Source organism: Marmota marmota, unplaced genomic scaffold, assembly GCF_001458135.2.
Source record: "Marmota marmota marmota unplaced genomic scaffold, marMar, whole genome shotgun sequence".
NCBI lineage: Eukaryota > Metazoa > Chordata > Mammalia > Rodentia > Sciuridae > Marmota > Marmota marmota.
Genome location: NW_026000170.1, coordinates 9,495,760 through 9,517,046, shown reverse-complemented (window position 1 = coordinate 9,517,046; position 21,287 = coordinate 9,495,760). Strand labels below are relative to the sequence as shown.

General features: G+C 35.7%; 2 long non-coding RNA genes and 1 other non-coding gene across 3 annotated transcripts in view; 1 reads left to right on the top strand and 2 right to left on the bottom strand.

Annotated features, from left to right (window-relative positions):
* LOC125611843 overlaps positions 1-2,514 on the bottom strand; it is a 5,473-nt gene extending 2,959 nt beyond the window's left edge. Inside the window, exons 1-2 of the long non-coding RNA XR_007342084.1 lie at positions 2,504-2,514; positions 1,748-1,753 (exon numbers count right to left, since the gene is read on the bottom strand). This is a non-coding gene — a long non-coding RNA (uncharacterized LOC125611843). The remainder of the gene's footprint in view (positions 1-1,747; positions 1,754-2,503) is intronic.
* LOC125611842 overlaps positions 1-21,287 on the top strand; it is a 247,541-nt gene that overhangs the window by 107,943 nt on the left and 118,311 nt on the right. The window lies entirely within an intron of this gene.
* LOC125611849 lies at positions 3,404-3,537 on the bottom strand. The gene has a single exon (XR_007342091.1). It is a non-coding gene; the product is annotated as a small nucleolar RNA SNORA72 (small nucleolar RNA).

Below are 21,287 nucleotides of genomic sequence, written 5' to 3'. Positions count from 1 at the left end.
CAGAACTTGCCTGGACTATGTATTACTTATATGCATTGTGATCTATCTGTTGATGCAGCGAATTATGGTAATGCTGGCGTATCTTTGCTGATGTGTCACCAGTGATGCAATTTTTCCTAAGGAGCCGTCAATTGGCTTGGTGTCATGGCATTTCTGTATCCTCCTCCCTTCTACTAGTGATGGTCTAATTTTGGGGGCCAACAGAGTTGAGGCAAAGAATCTCACTCCCCCACCGGCACCAAGGCCAAATTTGGGGGCCAACAGATGTGAGGCAAAGAACCTCACCCCCCCCACTGGCGCATAGGCCTATCCACAAGTATGGCTATATGCTGGACTGGTAGTCAGTGACGGGTATGATCCAATTGCAGTGGTATCAACCTAAGACAGGAGGCTGACGCCTAAAGGTCAGTTCATCCCATGACGGGTAAGAACCATATGTTGAATTGGACAAACCTAACAGGCATGGTCCCTAGCCACATTGCTTGTTGCTTAATTAAACAGAAGGGGGGAGATGCTAAGAGCCACAGCCAAGTAATATGATGCATGACATTTTTGGTTGAAAGGTGACGCCAGCAAGCCATTGAGATGATATGATTATGTTAAGATCTGCATTCATATGGATATTGGACTCCTGCTGTCCACCTCAGCCTGCTACAGGACTCCTGGAGAGTTCCCATTGGTTGGGGAAGTGCAGTAGGAGGGAATTCGGAGGAGGGACTTCCTGAGGGGGTCCGGGAGAATGCCGCGTGGGTCAGTCAGCAATCTTCCCGGGAGCATACGGGGCATTGGCGGCAGTTTCAAAAATAAAGTTTGTTCCTGCTTGAGTGGCTCGTGATTTTGTGCCCAGCCAGACTGTGGCAATTGGACACAGTCATTTCATTGCCTGTTCTATAGTGATCTTCACATAGTACTTTTTTTCTTAAACTTTTTTTATTTACCACATACACAGCTTCAGGAAAGATACATCATAGGAAGAAAGAGTGTGGGATCTAATGTAAAACTGAGTAGACTAAAGATAGTCATTGTCCTGATTCTGGCAGTTTTCGAGTATGACTGTTTTCTTTGAGAAATAAAAGTACCCTGGGGTTCTCATCTGCAGAACCTCAATGTTATGAGTCAGGCTATAAAGGCAATGACCAAACAGACTTGATTTTACCCTGAGACTCCATGTCATGTAAGAAATGCTTCTTCTTTGGGAACATCCTTCCTCTGTACACCCATCAACAGTTGCTTAGCATAGCATGTTTGGCAACACAAAATGGCAATTCTTTATTATTATTATTATTTTTTTAGTTGTTGATGGACATTTATTTATTTATTTATTTATATGCAGTGCTGAGAATCAAACCCAGTACCTCACGCACGCTAGGCAAGTGCTCTACCACTGAGCCAAGACTCCAGCCCCCAACTGGCAATTATTATACAATGTAAAATTGTTGTCTTTTTGGTTCCCATTTTTCTTGGACAATGTACCCCAACTGTACCCTAACAGCATAGAATATTAATGTTTGTCTAGATGTTTGTAACCATTCTTTGACTTGTACTCAACTAGGGTAGTTTTGATCCACTCTCCTTCTGCTTATAATTTTAGACCTCATGATTTTTGTTTATGGTTTTAAATCATAGCAACAGCCACTTAAGATCAATATACTGACATGCATTAAAAGGTGTGCTCTAACCCTTCAAGGGTGTCATAGGGTGGAGACTTGCAGCCTGCTCCTTGGCCCGCCAGCTGGTGAATGTGGACCACCAGCTGGTGAAAAAAGATGGTTCCAACTCAGGCTTCAAGACTGAGCTGGTGATTTATTGCAATCTTGCCATAACATCAACACTCTTTTAACTGTGTAGCAAAGTAACTTGTTTAAGACCACATTGGCAGAAAGTATAAATCTGCAATTTGAATTCAATTATCTGTGACCCCAAAACAGTTTTGGGCTACTGAAATTTCCTGGGGACTTACTGAGACATAAGAAGTCTCCAGGATCACTGGATATCCCTAGCTTATTATGATATTAGCATTTTCAGCTAATAAACAGCCTTAAATTTTGCCTAGGTGATCCTCTAGTTACTCAAATCTTTATTAACTACTGTGGGGTCTATGAGGAAATATTTTTAAAATCCTCTATTTTCCAGCAGTTTATGTTTTCTAGTTGGGAAAAGAGCATGGATTTTCAAAATTTAACTGAAGTAAACTACTAGAATCCATAAGTGGAAGGTCCTTGTGTTCCTTTTGTAGAAGCATTTTCTAAATTATAATTTTGCTTGCAGGAAAGTGATGTTTATGCCTGCAATAAAATGTGTATATTTAATTAAAAATGCTGGACTTTAAGGAAACAACCACTTTAATTTCTCTGGTTATTATTTGAATTTCAGTGGTTATAGTTATTTAAAGAAAAATTCCCATGTTCTGTTTTTGTTAATGCTTATATATATTTTTACTAGCTTATTCATTTTAATCATTTTAATATTACTTGCTTTTTTCAAAAATTGAAAATGAAACAACTGAAGATAAAGTCCTTTGTATTTCAAATAAAATTGCTTTAGTAAGTTTGCAATAATAACGTTGGTATAATAATGGAAAATCCCATGAGGTCCAGAATATTGTCAACCCACTGCCAATCTGCTGCTGTATAATTTGCTTATATTCAAACTGTTTTTCAAGTTGTTATAGTAAAATATGGTCATGAATTTAGAAGATTTCTTAAAAAGTTTCCCTGCATCACCCAATGAAAGATATAATATTTCCTTTATAATGTAATGGATATCAGTACTGAGCAAATTTTCTAGAACATATATTTAAAGTTAAATTAGTTCATCTAAGTGGAATAAAGATGACTCCCTTACAAATTGATTCTTTGTAATATTTAGGTGTGAATTACACAGTGCAAGATTTGAGAGGGGGGAGCTCAAATGACCATCACAGAACCTTTAGGATTCATTTTCATTTCAAATGCTGAGAATTGTAATTTCAATATTTATCAACATGGAAAGCAAATCTCACTATTGTACCAAGTTCTACAGCTTACTTTTAAGAATCAAGACTGAAATAAATTGCATAGCTTAAGCAAAGTCTCAAACTGTCTTTTGTAACTGTTTCTATGGATTTTAATGAATTTTTTTGTCATTTATGTGCTGTTTATTAAAGAATCTGTAATAATAATACATATATTTTTTTCTAGAAAATAAAAACAGTAATTTTACAATACATTTAATGGCAACTGGTAGTAACAAAATTTCTGTATTTTGTTTACATGTTCTTTTAGACAAGTCTGCAACTTAGTATTGATTATTTGCAAGTTACCCCACTAGCTGTACTATCATTTTTCAAAAGGTAGATCAAGATAATGTAGAATCATAGTCATAATATGATCATACAAAATGATCAGATTGTAAATCAGATTGTGTTTATCACCAGCACTTATAAAACCAGACCCAGGGAAAGAACTAGGTCTGGGGACACCATGCATGGTCTTAATATAGCGAATGTTTAGCCTGCCCTGATTATTACAAAAATCAGAACAGCGAGAATATTCGCAGTATTTTTTTTTAATCCAAGAAAAATTTTGTAGTCATTAGCTGCAGTACTTACATACATTAAAAAATACAAACAAATAAATTCTTTCAGGAGAATACCATTGGATCAGTGAGTTAGTTGATAAGCAATGGTAGCTGCTTATGAAAGAAAGGCATTTTAAAAAATATTTGGCTTTATTTAAGCTGAGTGGCACTTTAAGCCAGAAAAATAAGATACAAGAAGAGTTAATTTTAAGTATGAAGTATTAAGGTCATGGAAAGAGTATAAATGACAATTTGTCTGCAGAAGTGTACTGAGAGAGTTGAATAGTAGCTATTAATGTGGAAGCACAAGTTGGCCCAAGTTTCATCATTTATATTTCATAAGAAATCCACTGCAACCATATTCATAATTCTGATTTGACTCCTTGGGATTGGCTGTTTCATAGGAGTCAACGTTGGCTTTCTTATCTCTTCTTGGTTTCTATATTCTTTGGGATTTGTGTTCCTCATTGCCAGCACAGGATTTTTCTTTCCTTTCCTTTTTCTTTGGGTTCTGATGGTGGTGCCTTCCACAAGCATAGTTAGAATAGGCAACTAATGGTCTTTTCTACATACACTAAAAAATAACATTTATCCAGCATCTGTGATGGTTTGGATGTGAGGTGTTTTCCAAGAAAGCTCATGTTAGACAATGTAGGAATTGTCAGAGGTGAAATGATTAGATTATAAGAATTGAATCAGTATATTAATATACTTCATGGGTTAATAATTTAAATGGAATTCGGTGTGCTAACTCTAGACAGAGTGTTGCTGAAGGAAGTATACACTGGAGGCATGCCGGGGATTATAACTTGCAACTGCCTTCTTACCTATTCACTGTCTGCTTCCTGGTTTCCATGAGCTGGGAATCTTTCCTCCAACACAACCTTCATCCAAGATGTAATGCCTTACTTTGGTCCCACAGCAATGGAGCCAACTGATCATGGACTGAACCTATGAAACCTTGACCCCAAAATAAAATTTTCCTGCTCTAAATAATTCTTGTCAGGTATTTTGGTCATACTGATGAAAAGCTAACACAGCATCTAATAATCTGTTATTCAAGATGACCAATATAACCTGGTACAGTATGACACAAAGTCACTGGGGCATATAAGAACAGAAAAGTATTTCAGGATAGTAAAACAAGGAGAGACGCTAGAATATAACCATTCTTATAAAGAACATTCTTATTTGTACTAACCTAGATTGGTTATGGGCATTTACAATTGTTAATTGATGTCTACATTGGCTAACTGTATCATCTAATTTTATGCCATCCAAAAGTAATAACGATCTCAGGATATGTCTTTTATCATGTCATTGCTAAGTGATTTTTCTATTTGTTTTTCCATTCAAGTAATTATTCTCTTAACTAGAGAATCTTTTTTAAAAAAGTAAAATAAAATTGGGGACAATTATAAGGTAGTAGAAAGTTTTCAATAAAGATTGGGTATGCCTGAGATTTAGTTTGTATCTGCTTTAGTGTATTAGTTTGCTGGGGATTCCATAATAAAGTACTTTAGATTGGAGAGTTTAAACAAAAGAAAGTTTTCACAATTCTGGAGGTTAGAAGTTTAAGATCAAGGTGTTCACAGGGTTAGTTTTTGGATAGCTCTTTCCTTAATTTGTAGGTGGGTGTTTTCCCTCCGTGTATTCACTCTGTCCTAATTTTATCTTCTTGTAAAGACATCATGATATTGGATGAGGGACTACTCTCATGATTTAATGATCCTAGTTAGCTAATTTTAACTTAATTACCTTTCTAATAAGCCTACCTCCAAATATCATCATTCTGAGGTAGTTGGGGGTTAGCACTTCCACATGTGAATTTATGGAGGATAGGTTCTATAGCCCTTAACAATTAGCTTTGGTGATTTTGTTTTGTTTTATTGGTGGATTATTCTTATACAAAATAATGGGAAGTATTGATACATTCTTATATCCACATAAAATTATTGGGTTAATTTCATTGCCCGTCAATTTCCCTTTCCCTTCTCTCCTCTGTTTCCCAGTCCCCATCTTTTACTATACTGGTTAGTCTCCCTTCTTTATTCATGAACGTCTTTTTTTTTCCCTTTTTTTTCTGTTGTCTACATGTGAGATAAAACACATGCCCTTTACCTTCTGAATCTGGCTTATTTTACTTGACATAATATTCTCCAGTTCAGTCCATTTTCCTGAAAATTATATAATTTTGTGCTTCTTTATGACTGGGTGTTGCTGTTGAGATATTCTACGTCCCCCTTCCCCCGAAAAATAAAACATCATGTGGTAGGCAATGTTGGAATGTTCAGAAGTGAGATGATTAGATTATGAGAGCTGTAACCACATCACTGGATTAGTCTATTTCACAGATTCATAATCTGAATGCACTACTAGGCTGTGGGGTGTGACTAAAGGAAGTACTCTTGGGATATGCCCTTGGACTATATTTTGTTCTCTTTTTTTGTTGTTGTTCTTCTGTTTCCTCACTGCCATGAAATCAGTAGCCTCTTCTACCATGCTCTTCCTGCATGATGTTCTGTCTCATCTCAGGTTGAGAGCAATGGAGTTGGCCAACCAAGGAAAGATCCCCAAATTAACTTTTCCTCCTCTAAGTTGTTTTTCCAGGTATTTTGGTCAAAACATTGAAAAGCTGACCAACACACTATGTAAATCTCCATTTCATTCATATATATATATATATATATATATATATATATATNTTTATGTGCTGTTTATTAAAGAATCTGTAATAATAATACATATATTTTTTTCTAGAAAATAAAAACAGTAATTTTACAATACATTTAATGGCAACTGGTAGTAACAAAATTTCTGTATTTTGTTTATTCATTTTTTTTGTTGATGGACACCTAAGTTGGTATCATAACTTGGCTATTGTCAATTGCACTGTCATAAACATGGGTATGTATGTATCACTATAGTGTTCTGACTTCGGTGCTTTTGAATAAATACCTAGGAATGATATAGCTGGGAAAAGTGCCAATTCCATACTTAGTGTTTTGAGAACCTCCACACTGATTTCCACTGTGACTGTACTAATTTACAATCCATTTTGTGACTTTCTAGACTTCAGTAAGAAGTTTTTAGTTTTATTCTCTACAAAAAATCTGGGTGTTTAGCATTCATATGGTCTCACATCCTTGAGGAATGTGATGATTATATCAGCCTTGTTTCCCATTGTATGAAAAAAAAAACCTGTTGGAAAAAATTGGATTTTGAACATATTCAATATGTTGACTTCTGGTGATCACAATAATGGTAATAAAAAGTGAGATTTTCAAGTGCCTTCTGAGTCAATAAAGATTTTAATTACATATATATGCATATATATTAATCAAAATGATATGAAAATTTAAAATTTAGAGCTGATATTTAATGTGTACATGTCCATGTGTAATGCACTTGACTATTTGTGTTAAACTGTCACATCTTTAATATTTCACATTTGTGGATTGTCATAAATTTTGTGAGATTAGAAGGGAAAGCATTACATCTGTTCAGTTTTACAAAATCTAAAAATAAAGTACAATGATGGTGTAATATCTAAAATCGCACATTTAATGAGAAGCAAAGCTCAGACTCATAGTTGAAGTTCTTCAGATATTAAACCCTGCTCTTTACAAACTATATGATATTCCTTCTTTGAGGATACAAGAAGAAAATTTTGAACAAACATTTTCATTTAAGCCCTTGCCAAGTTTATATAGAATCTTCTTTGATTTAAATACCCCCACAATGATTTATGTTAAATTTAATCTCTGTGGTGAGGTATCAAGCATGGAAGAGTAATCTGTGGTATTTAAAGATGGGAGATTTGGGAGGTAATTAGGGTTAAATGAGGTCAACAGATTTGACCAGTAGCCCAATGGCACTGCAGTTTTGTAAGAAGAGGATTCTTGAACTAGGATGCTCTGTTTTTTTGTGTGATGCCTTGGCTATCTGCAGAGTCCTTACCATGCAAGAAAGACCTTCCCAATGCAGCCACCTAGGCTTGAACTTTCCGGTCTTTAGAATTGTGAGTTGAATAAAATTTGATTCTCCATAAGTTAGTCTACAATATTCAATTAGAGCAACAACAACAACAACAAACAAATAAACAAAACCAGCCTACAAAAGAGACTTTACTAAAGAGGAAAAGGAATTTAAATTTTAAGAGAATAAAACAAGATGCTAAATTGGTAGACATAGAAAGAGATGACATTCACTAGAGCAAATAAACACTGAGTAAACACAGAATTCTGTTACTGTCGTTAAAGGGTTAAAAATATTTCTCAGTGCTGAGACTGAGGCTGTGGCTCAGTGGTAAAGGGCTCTCCTGGTGTGTGTGAGGCACTGGGTTCGATTCTCAGCACCACATATAAATAAATAAAAGCTTATCAACAATTAAAAATAAAAAAAGTAGCCAATACTCTTTAAAAATATTTCTCAAAAGAAATTAAGTGCAGAAAATTAGAAAAAAGAAAAAAAATGAATGAGAGGAGATAAATTCAATTTATGGAACTATAAGTGAAATTTTTATTAACCTGAATTACAATATAAATGCAAATACTAAATCAACATATTCAGTTAGCTAAGATTTGCTGCAGGTGGAAAAAGAAATCCATCCGACAAGTCCATACTAAACCTTATGCCTGTTATTTAGCATATAGACAAAATTATTCCAAAATATCATTAAACTTTCTCCATCTGCAAATCTATTTATCACATTTTGTTTTTATATATTCTATGAAAAAAGTTCCTCAAAGAAATACCATAATCACTCCATTTCTTATGTTCTTAGTGTATTATTCAATGAAATACACCAAGATTAAGTCTAAGCATAGAATAATTAGTTTTCATGCATTATCAAATTATTAACTACATTCCTGACTTCTGGCTAGTGTCAAGTCTTTTCTTCTACTAACAATGTGGATACTTCAAGTAGTTGGACCTTATTATTACTTAAATATTAGGTGTCCCCAAAAAGCACATGTATGAGACAATGCAAGAAAGTTTTGAGGTGAAATGATTTGGGTCATGAGAGACTAAATCCTTAAATAGGGATTAATTGGATGGTAACTGGGCAGGTAGGGGTGGCTGGAGGAGGTGTGTTCCTGGGGGCATGCCTTTGGCGTATATATTTTATCATTGTTGAGCACACACCCCTCTTACCCTTTCTCTCTCCCTTTCTCTCCCCAACTCCCTCCTTCCCCGCTCCTCTCCCTTCCTAGTTGTTTTCCCAGCTGTTTTCTTCCATCACTCTCTTCTGCCTCACCTCAGGTCCCAGAGAATGGAGTCAGGTATCTATGTTCTAGGGCCTCTGACCCCATGAGCCCCCCTTCTTCCTCTGTATGTTCTTGTTAGGTCTTTTGATCACAACAGTGAAAAAAATGGCTAAAACAGTTATACTGGTGCCAGTGGCTATATTTGCTTCAGTAAAAGATTCCCTTCTTTATTTTAAAGTAAGCTCTCAGATAAGGGATAGGCAGTGATTGTAGTCTTTATCAATATTAAACAATTAAAAAAAATTAAGACTTTTTTCTAAATTAGTTTGGATAAAGATTTTAAACTCTCAAGACATCCACAAAATTCTAAAACATTTGATCAATCTGATTTTCCTGCTTTCTCTCATCTCTGCCACTTCCAAATACACACATAATGGAGTGTTTCTGCATTTTATAATTTTTCAGTAAACACTGGAAGGAAGGCAGTGTAGTACAGGCAATGAGTGTACAGCATGTTGGCTTTGAAGAGTTCGAGGGTCCTATTCTGTCATTTTCATCACCATTTGTCTAGCCAAGGTGTGAATGCACACTATCCCAACATAGTGTGAATGATGGAGAGTTATAGGAGAAGGAAATTGTGTGATAGGTTAAGCAATGGGCATATCCCATAGTATAGAAAAGTTTCTGAAAAAATATTAATGACAATTTGGAACAGAATATACACCAGCAAAGAATCACACTCAAAATAGTTAAGGCAGATAGGCTCTTAGTGACATCAGAGGAACAGGTAAGCAGGCTGACTAGTCAGGGAGGCAGAGATGAGAGAAAAGCAAGTGTGAGCAGATTCCTGGGCTCCCATGCTTCTTTGCATCCCTATTTTACTCTCTCCGTCCATGTCAAGGCCACCTCCCATGATTCAGATTTCTTTCTTGCTTCTCCTACTTACATATTTGTCAGTTACTTGCCCCATTCCCTTAGCAATCGCATTCTTTGACACTAGTAATTAGATCAGTTAATTTACTAAGCAACACCAGTGGTTGAAGCTAACTCACTGCCTCTTCCTGACAGAGTGCATTTGTAACACACCCCACATGTGCACACTCACATTTCACCTATGTATGTACAGGACCACGGTGCATTTGTCTGGAGCAGGCAGGCAGGCAGGCAGGCAGGCAGGAAGTGAAATACTTTAGGAAAAAAGGTTTGCTCTTCTCCAGTGAATGCCCATCTTCTGCTAATGGGTACTGAGAGGTATTTGTCTCATCCCAGTGATTCAGCTGTGACTGGAGAGAAAGAGATTGATAAAGGAGGGAAGGAAATGCCATGGGGAAATGCAGCAGATAGGGCTCAAACTTTTGGGGCCAAGTAGAGTTTCTGCAGGTTTATTGATTTTCTTTTTGAAATACTATTTGAAAGGCTTCTCTAAAAGTTCATGAGTGAGGACATTTTTAAGCAAGACTGTGGCAAAGACATGTTTATGGTTGACACTGTGTCATTTCCCAGTTTATGGTACCCATTTGGGGAATATGTTTATACCCTTCTTAGTGCTGGCATTTACCAAGCAAAGATGCCACTTGGAAAGGGTGATTTATTTTTTGCACCATTATATTTTGAAAGACTTTCAGGTTACAAGAACCCTTTGAAGTTAAAGCCCATGATGTTAAGATTAATAACAGTAATTATAGGGCTCTGTAATAGTAGAAAAATCTGTAGCTTGCCTTTGAGATTGAATATGAAAGGTTCCAGGTCCAAGGGAGTAATAAAAGCTTTTTCTTTCTGCAAGGACAGCCAGGAACAGGAAGAAGTTTCTTCCTGGAAAATACACAGGGGTGTTGAAGGTTCAAGTTTTTCTGAAGATAAGGTGATCCTCTGTAACCTGGCCCCAGGGACTACTTTAGGTCATAATCACTTTTGTTTGATCTTTTTTGTTTTGCTTTGTTTATAATGTCAATGCTCACCTGGGAAATTAGGATTGTTTTGACCCTTTCTCCCTTGCTGCATACTTCAAAGTGTGCTCTGATTTAAAATGTTTTTCCTAGTAGCTGTGGAGAAAATTGTCCCCCTAAAAAACCCTTTAAGTTCTTGTGATAATGAGAAATGGCCAAATTAAATACTATTCTAATGATTTTCTCCCATTCACTAAACTTTTTAGGAAGCCCTTTGAGAGGAAGGAGAGGAAAAAGTATATGATAAATGAGGTGGAAAAATTAGTGGGAAGTAAGTGATAATGAATGAACAAGGGGTGAAGGGGAAAATATAAGCAAAAAGGTGAAGAATAGCTTGGAAAAATAAAGAGGTGGAAATTGTGTAAGAAATAAAGAAATGAAGAGAGAAAAAAAGCAAGACACAGACGGGAAGAAGAAGTGAAAGAGGAGGTGGGCAATTCTTTTCTCTTTTTTTTCACAGTCTTCACACAAAAGAAGAACTGAAATTCAAGCTCACATATAGAATCTGATCATTGCATCACCCACAATCTCTAACAGGAAAAGATATATTTGGAAATGTACAAACAGAAAGTTTGTGCTTGATAGTATTCCTCAGACTGCATAAGAAAAATAATAATGCCAAGTCTCAAGTATAGAAAGACATGGGGAAGCCTGAACCCTGGAAGTCACACAGGGCACACAATGACTTGGGAATACTTTGTCCTCTCCTTAGGGGACTCTGGAATCCCTCATGGGCATGTACATCATCTGGAGAACTTTTGTATCTACATACTCCTTCCCTTGTCCTTGTAAGTCTGTCTTTAATCTTTCCATTCTTTCTTTTTATAAAAAATTCTTCTCCGTTTTTTTCCTTCTTAAAAAATCTATGATAGATCGAATTATGTTTTCCAATTCCTCACCCCTCTCCCCCCACCCCATATCCACACCCTTTTCCATGTAATGTTTAAATTCTTCCCACTAGTTGCAAGATGTGCCCACTTCTACCCATTGACTTTGGGCTTGGTCATGACGAGGATGTCAACAGATATGACGCAAGTGGTTTAGAAATGCTTCTTGGGCCTACGCTCTTGTGCTTCTGCTGATGCCATGAGAGGAATGTGTCTCAATTATTTTCCAAGGTCTCAATAAATGAAAAACATTTAGACTAGATATAAAGAAGACAGGTAGAATGGAGTGAAACCCAGAAGAATTCAGCAACCAAGGTCAGCAAAAATATTCTAGTCAAACCACAGCTGCATGAACAGAAAATAATTGCTCATTATTTCAGGTAGTAAAATTTTGGGAAAGTTGTTGCAATATAGTATTTTTTAAAAATGCTGTTTTGACCCAGTTTTAAGATTCTGGCTATAGGCAAGTCAGTTCCCCTTCTTGAACAGTTAATGAAGTCCACGTCCTACCCATTTCCTTTAATGGACTTTCACATGCTTCCCCTCTAATCACTGTGGGATCAGGCACTTGATAACTAGGACCATCCCAGAGCTCACAGAAATTATTCCAATTAGTCAATCCACCAAAGCTTGAAAACCTAACTGTACATTACTTGCCTTAGATAAGTGGTTTCCCCAAAGCTCCAGCTTACAGTTCCCCTGTGCTCTTTTATCTATCCAAATATCTGTGTGCTGTGGCCCACCATCAAACAGTTCTTTAAATCTTAAAAAACAGTTGTTATGAAATATTATTGAAGCAATATATGCCTGAAATAGCCACTCACCTTAAAACACTTAGGATAAAACCACACTTCTCAGCATCATTGGATAGTATAGCAAATCACTATGCCCTGTTCTGCCCTTGATCTCACACACCTTTCCTATCATGTTGTTTGATGTGTGAAGTGATAACAATGTTTGGTTGAATTAAATAAAAGGAAGTTTGAAATAATCATAGAACTTTATAGATATTGGGAGAGACAGAAAAGCAATTTAATTCCTTTCAACTAATAACATAAACCCATTACTTCCCTTTCTTTCTTCTAACTGTTCTTTCTATGGTATTAGGTAAAGAAAGACCACAGAGTTTGAGAATATGACTTTATTTCACCTATTCTTTCATAAGTTACAGTACTATTGGCATGACACTCATTTTGAGTTCCTGTTTTCTAGTGAAGTAATCATGAAAAGTCTTTATAAAAGCAAGAGATATACAATTGATATTTAGAGATGTGAATTAATAAGACAATGCTTTTAAGAGTCTCATCAATTTCAAAATAGTTCATAAACTATTTATAATTATGATTAGTATGTTAGTCATAAAGTTGTAAATGTGAGTGCTTCATAAACTAGAGCTTCTATCTTACAATAAGAAATTTCCAACTAATTGAAGCACCCATCTAGTAACAAATGTCAAACAGCCTAATATGTTTGCCATAAACCCAGGAAGATCTGACAACTGAAGAGGTTTTTTGTCAGGAAAAATTCTCCATCCACTTGCTATCTCATAATTTCATATGACCTTATGTTTAGTCTCTGAAGAAAGACAAAAGTGAAATATGAAATTTGGAAGAACTTGGATGGAGTATCTTGGTTGAAATTTTGATTTCCCCTATCACTATTTGATGGCTCAGAATTACATCATTCATGCATGTGAAGGCATTCAGCTTAAATTTATCTTTCTTTCTTTCTTTCTTTCTTTCTTTCTTTCTTTCTTTCTTTCTTTCTTTCTTTCTTTCTCTTTTTAAGGTACACATGTCTTCTATGTATTCAGAACTCAAAGAAAGAATAGTCACATACTTCAGTGGAATAGTTCGGCAGGAAAGTAAATGCAATTTGTACTGAGATATTCTATGCTTTGAATTCTGGTTATGCTATTTGCTACTTTTACTACTTTAGGAAATTCACATAACTTCTTTGAATATAATTTTTCTCATTTATAAATTAGGATATTAATCTCAACATCAAGGAATTATTGAAGTTAGTAAGGGTCACAGAGAAAAATATTGAGTCCATCTTCTGACACATAGTAAGTGCTTAGATCTTTATAGTATCTAAAAAGGCAATGATAAAGGAGAGCAACAAATAGAGAAGATGAAATTAAAAAGAGAAGGATTAGTGTTGTTACATCATCTCTCTGATAACTCAACAAGAATGGAAAATTATCTGTCTCTTATTAATTCTTTAACCACTTGATTATTCAACATTTTTGATACCAATCATGTCCTTGGCAGTGTGGAAGTCACTGATGCAGTTACAAAGATATATGACATCTATGAGGCCATTAATAACATCTCCTTCCAGGAAGAGATGAGGCACTATTACACATAACTATAAGTCAAAATTTCCCAACAAGCTCACCATCAGAAATCTATTTACATGAGACCCAGGGGTCTATTTTCAAGTTAGTTTAAATACATGCACAGAGGACTCCTCATTCACCCTTGAAAATTCACAAATTGAGGCTTCTCTGAGTGCTTCCTGTGCAATTGGTAGGGAACAAAGATCCATTGTTCTAAGCACATTTCCCTCTTCAATGACTTGTGAGACTACTGTTGCACACAACACCTTTTGCAAAATGCTTCTAAAATGAAGGTAGAAAGTGATAAGCAACATAAGGAAAGATCATTCATAGGATGTTGATGTGGGAGAAATTACATCTTTTCCAGGGAAGAGACTGGAAGGATTACGGACAAAAGAGCCACTTTAGAGTGAGACTTAAAACATGATTAGGGACTGCAGAAGTAGAAACTGCATAGAGAAATTACTAAATTAAAAGGAGACATGAAGTTTATAAAATCTACACATAAATGGATTTATGTGCCAAGTAAGGGTAAAATGAAGTGATTTCTGAAATGATCAACTCAAAATGTTTTTAATTCTGAAAATCACGAGTTTATTCCATCAGCTCTGAAAAACTGCTGACGATTTTGAGCAGGAAAGACCATTGACCTGAATTATGTTTGGGAAGATCAATCCAGCAGTTGTATATAGAACATATTAGAAAAAGAGAAAAGTAGCAGGTATACAACTTGCAAAGAATCATGAATAAGTACAATGATCATCCCTTCTTTTCCACCAACTGAGATGCCATTCAAATTTCTCCTCCTGCTCTCCCAAGAAAGAGAAGGCCTTCATTATAGACCTGGAAGAAGGATGGGCCTGAGTTTATTTACCTGACCTTCAGAGGAATTCGGTCTAGAATTTACTATATGTCTCATAGTGAAGACATGGATATTAACTTAGGGTTTTTAACTGTTATAACTTTTCTCTCCAAAAATTACTGGCATAATAAAAAATATTGATAAAGTTTATCAAGACATATAAAGGATATTTTCATGTTATTTTGAAACAAATCACATATGCAAATTAAGGATATTTATGGAATGAGAAGAACATTAGCAATATGAAGTATGCTTCTTAGTTTCTGGGAGAACCCATTTCCTTTTGTAAAATAATGGTGAAAATTATATACGCCTTCATAATTATAGTTATTTTCTATTGAGTGCATTTCAAGCATTAGGACTTATTCATGGTGCCTAATATTTATTATTGCATTCGAATTTTAAAATACCAATGAGGCTAAAGTTTCACATGAGGTTAAGCTGAGATTGGGATGTGTTACAAAAAAGCACTCTTGACACGGTCTCAGCAAACTATAGAATAATTGCAGAATAGGACTCAGTTGTTGCCTAGAAGAACAAAGCACTTATTCTGAGCTTCTTAGTATTAAATAATACTAGATTCTCCAGTAAGGAATTTACCCCACTGCTTAGGCTCAAAGTCTAAGAAAGTCTTCCTTTTCCTTTTTAAAAATGTTTTTCTGAGCTAATATCTTGCAAGAAGCATTATTATCTTTCAACACTGAATCTGCCTGTTACACCAATGTGACATTTGTTTACCAACTTCAGTATGCATCCATCATGAAAATAAGATTGGAATCAACCAAAGTGCCCATTTACAGGAGAATGGATGAAAAAAAATGGTCTATACACACACACACACACACACAAACACACACACATACACACACATACACACACATACACATTATGGAATACATTTATATTGAAGAATATGATCCTGCCATTTTAAATAACGAATGGATAGTCATTATGTTTAGTATAATAAAGCAGATACAGGAAGACAGATACCACATGTTCTCACTCATTTGAGCAAACTAAAAAGTCAGTCATTCAGAAGGTGGAGTGGAAAGGTGGACACAAAGATTCGAAGGGCAGGGAAAGTAGAACAGGAAGAGGTTAGATAAATGGCACCAAACCAGTTGGACTGGTGGAATTAGTTTTGATTTTCTATACCACACTAACGTAACTATTGTCTATATAAATCTATGGAATAGTTAAAAAAAACTAGAAAAGCAATACATTTATCAACACATGGAAATGATTAATATTTGAGGAGATGAAAGTGCATAGTACTCTAATTTAATCATTACACATTGTGCACATATATCAAATTTTATATCATACTCCATAAATATGTACAAATATTATGTCTCAATAAAAGTAAATTTAAAATACCATAAGTTTTTTTTACATGGTAATTGGTTCCAGAAATATCCAGTCCTCAAACCCCCCATCAGCAGCTCAAAAATCAGTTTCTTTGAGTTCTTAGTCAGGAGAGGGGAAGAAATTCCCATTATTCTTCAAACCATATTAAACAGAAGGTCAGACATTTGAAACCTTTTGGATATTAATTTTGAAGAACAGAGAATGAAAGTAATTGTCCTATTCCCTTCTGGAAAGCCTTGATTCAGCACTTACTATGTGCTAGAAATTGCAATAAGGTGTGGCCCATGGAAATGGGGAAATTGATGGCTTTCTGACTCTGATTAAGGAAAACCATTGCATAGTTATGGGTCAGTTGTCATCTAGACAAACATTGTCATTTTACATAGCAAAAGGTAGAAGGGCAGAGAAAGCCATGGGCTTATCAAAATCACAAGAGAAATTAGTGGTGGAAATGAAATGATTACACTAGTCAACCAGCATCCAGACCTGTACTCTTTGATCTCCTAAACTCAGGATATAGATTAGCAGATCCCTCAAATCCTTTGACTTTGCTTCTGTTGTTTGAAAGCCACTGCCCTTCTTGCCTGTGCTAATTAAATTCTCCTCTACTTTCATGATTTCAATGCCATGCCCCTTATGAGTCTGTTGCATTCCCTGCTCTCCTTAGGTGCATGGAGGTTCTAAGGAAGCCATTTGCTGGATCACAATATTTTTTCTTTTCTTTCTTTTCCTTTTTTTTGGTACTGAGGATTGAACCCTGGGACACTTTACCACTGAGCCACATCCCCAACTCTTGATGGAAAAGTGAGACAGAGTTTCACCAAGTTGCTTAGGACCTTGCTAATTTGCTGAGGCTGGACCTGGAACTTGCAATCCTCCTGCCTTAGCATCCCAAGTCACTGGGTTTACGGGCATGCACCTCCACACCCAGCTTGATCATAGCATTTTACCACCACCTTCACCTAACTAGGTCACTCACTTCAGATCTCACTGTTCCTGGGCTGATTGCAGATAATGCTGCCTCATTTTTGTTTTCAAAGTGAGAAAACATATTACATAATATGTAACTACCTCACATTTGTCTCCCATAACAATGCAATCTGTTACTTCCCAGTTTTCTGTGGTTATAGTCAAATACTTTCCACATCTCTTCCAATTTAACGTTAAAAAGAAAAAAAAATCCATGATACAGAATTTCACTTATGACTGAACTACATGTCTTGGTATTAATGTATATTTCTCCTTGTCCTTGGGAAGGTGGCATGTAAACTTGCTAGCTTTACTAGAATCATCTTTCTTTTTGTTTAGCTGAATCTGTTATTCAGGTCTGTTCAGTAGTCAGGATATAATAGAGACATGTGTCTGGCTTTTGACTGATTTTCTTTTTCTTTTCTTTTCTTCTTTTTTTTTTTGGAAGATATTTCAGGATGGTATTGTTTTTCTATTTACTTTCTACTCAATTTAGTTATCTTGCCTATCAGGCTACAAGGGCAATAGTTATTTGAGCCCATCTTTTTGGCTTCATTCAAATATGTGCAAAGTACCAGGAAATATAATATCTAGGATGAACACAGAGATAATAGATGTATTCTCTGCATTCAAGTCATATGGCAAAGATAGACAAATAAATCAATGAGAACTCTGCAATATAATACATCATATGAAGAAATTAAAGACAATTTATAGTGAGACCGAGGAGAGATAACAGGTCCTTTAGTCCTTCTAGAGGAGGAGAATAAAAGCCTTCACAAAGGAATATGTGCTTTAGTTGAGTGTTGATGGAAAAGTGAGAAAAGGGGAATGTTATGCCATTTTTTCAACTTGGGGAATTGAAAAGTAAATAAAACATTGTCATTCTCAAAATCACAGTGTCAAGATTATGAAAGATAGATTACAAAGAACACACAGAACTCACCCCTACAGAGTTGGACATACTCTGTGAAATTTTTAAGCACCAAAATACCACTTGGGATTTCAGTGTATCAAATTTTTCTCTTTTAAGATTGTAGGATAAGAATAAAAATTTGTTACATTTTAAGTATTTCATTCAATATAAAAACCTTAAAAGAGGTTATAGAAGCCAGTTATGTCTATTACTGGCTTTTGTTTTATTGATAGAAAGGAATCATTGAAGATATTTGAGAAAGACACTTATTATATTGATGAATGAATATTTAATGAAATTATTCTGGCAGGAATATTAGGATACAATTTCATAACAGAAACAATTTGCAGGAAGTGATAATAGTTTTTAGGTGAGATGAACCAAGACTAACATAATTTCAACAAAATTAAAGGTCAAAGCCTAAATCAAAGAGAATTTAAATAGCAGATCAGGAATGCCAATTGAATGAAAATACTAAGTATGAGTGAAAATATTGGCATTCTTTCCTGCTGCTTAACATTTTTTTTTTTTTGTGAGTGAATTGGAACTTACAGTTAGGATGTAAGCAAGAATATGAACTTTAAATATGCCTACCCTGTGGCCTAATTTATTAAACCAAAAAAAATCAAATTTATAAATCAAAGTTCTGGAATTTGGGAAAGAAATCTTTCACATTACAGCATTTTAAAGTCTTTCTTATCAAATATAATGTTAATAGAATTCTACTTAAAGAGGATACCCTGAAATGGAATGAAATAAAACATAAGATTATAAGGTATTAAAGGGAAAGATTTTATTTTGGTGTACTTCTCTTTAGACATTATTTTAGTCAGCTTTTATGTCAGTGTTACCAAAAGACCTGAAAAAAATAATGTAGTGGAGGAAAATTTTATTTTGGCTCATAGTTTTAGAGATCTAGTCTATGGTGAATAGGTCTGGGCTAAGGTGAGGCAGAATCTCAGGGAAGAAGTATGTGGCAGAGGTAAGCATCTCCAGGCATGGCAGAGAGGGCAGTATACTCACAAACGATAAAAAATAAACCCCAAAGGCACACCCCCAGTTACCTACAATTATCTACTTCCTGTAACTACACCCTACCTGCCTACCATTACTGCCCAGTTAATTCATATCAGTGGATTAATCCACTAATTAGGTAACAACTCTCATAACATAATCATTTATCTTCTGAAAATTCTTTCTTAGCCTCACACATGAGCTTTTGGGGGACACCATGTCTAAGTCATACTAGACATGAAGAAGTAAAGAAGACATAGGCCAGGAATAGGCTGAATCGGCACTTGAACAGGTCTATATGAAAAATCTTAATAACAATATTATTGAGTGTAGTGCTGAAAGAATGGAGATTTCCCATGATGGTGAAAGAAGCAGGGGCCAGTTAATGTACCTGGAAACAGTCACTGAACAGGTGGGCAGCATACTGCCAAAATGTATATCTGACATGAAGCTCAGGCCAAATTAAAAGTTGGATTCAGATATCTGGCTTCTGACAGGAGTTTATTTTCTTCATCAAGATAGAGAAGGAGTGATTTTTGGCTTTACCAACTACCAGGCTCTCTCCTAACTTCCCCCAGGCTATTGTTACTGACCTGCTTATTTAAATTTCTATCCACTAGCCTACCTAAAGAGCTGTTAGAACAAGAGTGCTCTCATAGCAACTGAGTGAGGAGGGAGGGCATCCCCGTAGAATGTGTAGCTTTGCCTCAGTTAAGGATGATTTGAAACAATGAGAGAGCAAGAGGGAGAGAGCAAGGGTACAAGAGGTAAGTAAAGGGAACTGGCACCAAAGGGAAATAAAAATTCTGTCTTCCAAAGAGTGTTGATTGTGACCATGTATACATTATGTCGGTTTGAGGTGGCACAAAAGAACAACCAATCAAGCGACGACAGACAAGCAGTGATAACCACCTGTCAATCAGCGGAATCTCCTGACTAATCCTAGAAGGATGTGGAGTTCAGCAAGATCCCCTGACCAACCTCAGGAGGACAAGGACCCCTGAAAACCTCCCTTTCCTGTCCCAAGTCCTCCCTTCCTGCCCTAAGCCCAATGAAATTCCAATCCAGGCTGTGACTCCCCCCCTGGACCTGCTCTGTTGGACTGGAGGGTCTTGCCCTGGAGGGAATCTCAATAAAGCCTCATTCAGCAGCTTTTAATCTGTCTCCTTTTGGTCACCAGTGCCTAACTTTACAATATAAAATGCATATCCATTTTTCTTTTTTTTTAATATTTATTTTTTACTTGGACACAATACCTTTATTTTGTTTACTTATTTTTATGCAGTGCTAAGAATTGAACCCAGGGCCTTGCACATGCTAGGCTAGTGCATTCCCACTGAGCCACAACCCCAGCCCCGCATACCATTTTTCAATAACTTTCTATAAGAAACACTATTAACATCATCTTCTCTGATTATTCGATGTAATTAAAAATAAATTTGGAATTGTGATATACAAAATTATGAATAAATGGTACAATCACCCAGAATCTTTGGCTGCAATTTATTGGAATCCATTAAAAAATCAAAACTGCTTAAGGCAACAAAAAATGTATTGGCTATTTCTACTTTTAAAGCTTGGAGAAGAATGTTATGGTCATTGCTAGGTTTGGATGCTCAAATGACATCCTAGATATTAGGACTCTTCTGGTTTCTTCTTTATGTTTTTCCTTGGTCTCTTGATTTTTCTCCAAAGGACACTCCTCAGCAAGTATGATCAAACAGTATTTCTCTAATGTTTGTAATAAAAATAGTCTTTGACTGGGGTTTTATATTTGCATTTGGGTTACCTACACAAAATGTACACAGGATGGATAGTCATCTCTGTCACACCCAGCTCTGGGTATGAGGTGATGATCAGTCTCAGCAAAATCAAAGAATGAAATTGAGACAGTGGTCATTCCACAATGGACCCTGCTGAAGAAGGTAGAAAGAATACTAGGCAGAAAACAGTAAGAGTCATCCACTATATTTTATGCCTTGCTAGCTCAGCGATCATATGTCTTTCTTTCCATAAGACACATTTAAAAAAATAATCCATTTAATGTGATAGAATGACTACCCACATCACTAAAAATGTACTCACTTTGTTTTCTTAAAGAAAATATCAGGGTTTTTTGTAGCTCTAAGTCTAGGATCTTTGAGTGATATCCATTGCTCATTTTCCTATCCAAAGAGATGAGTGATAAAAAAAAAAAAAAAAAAAAAAAAAAAAAA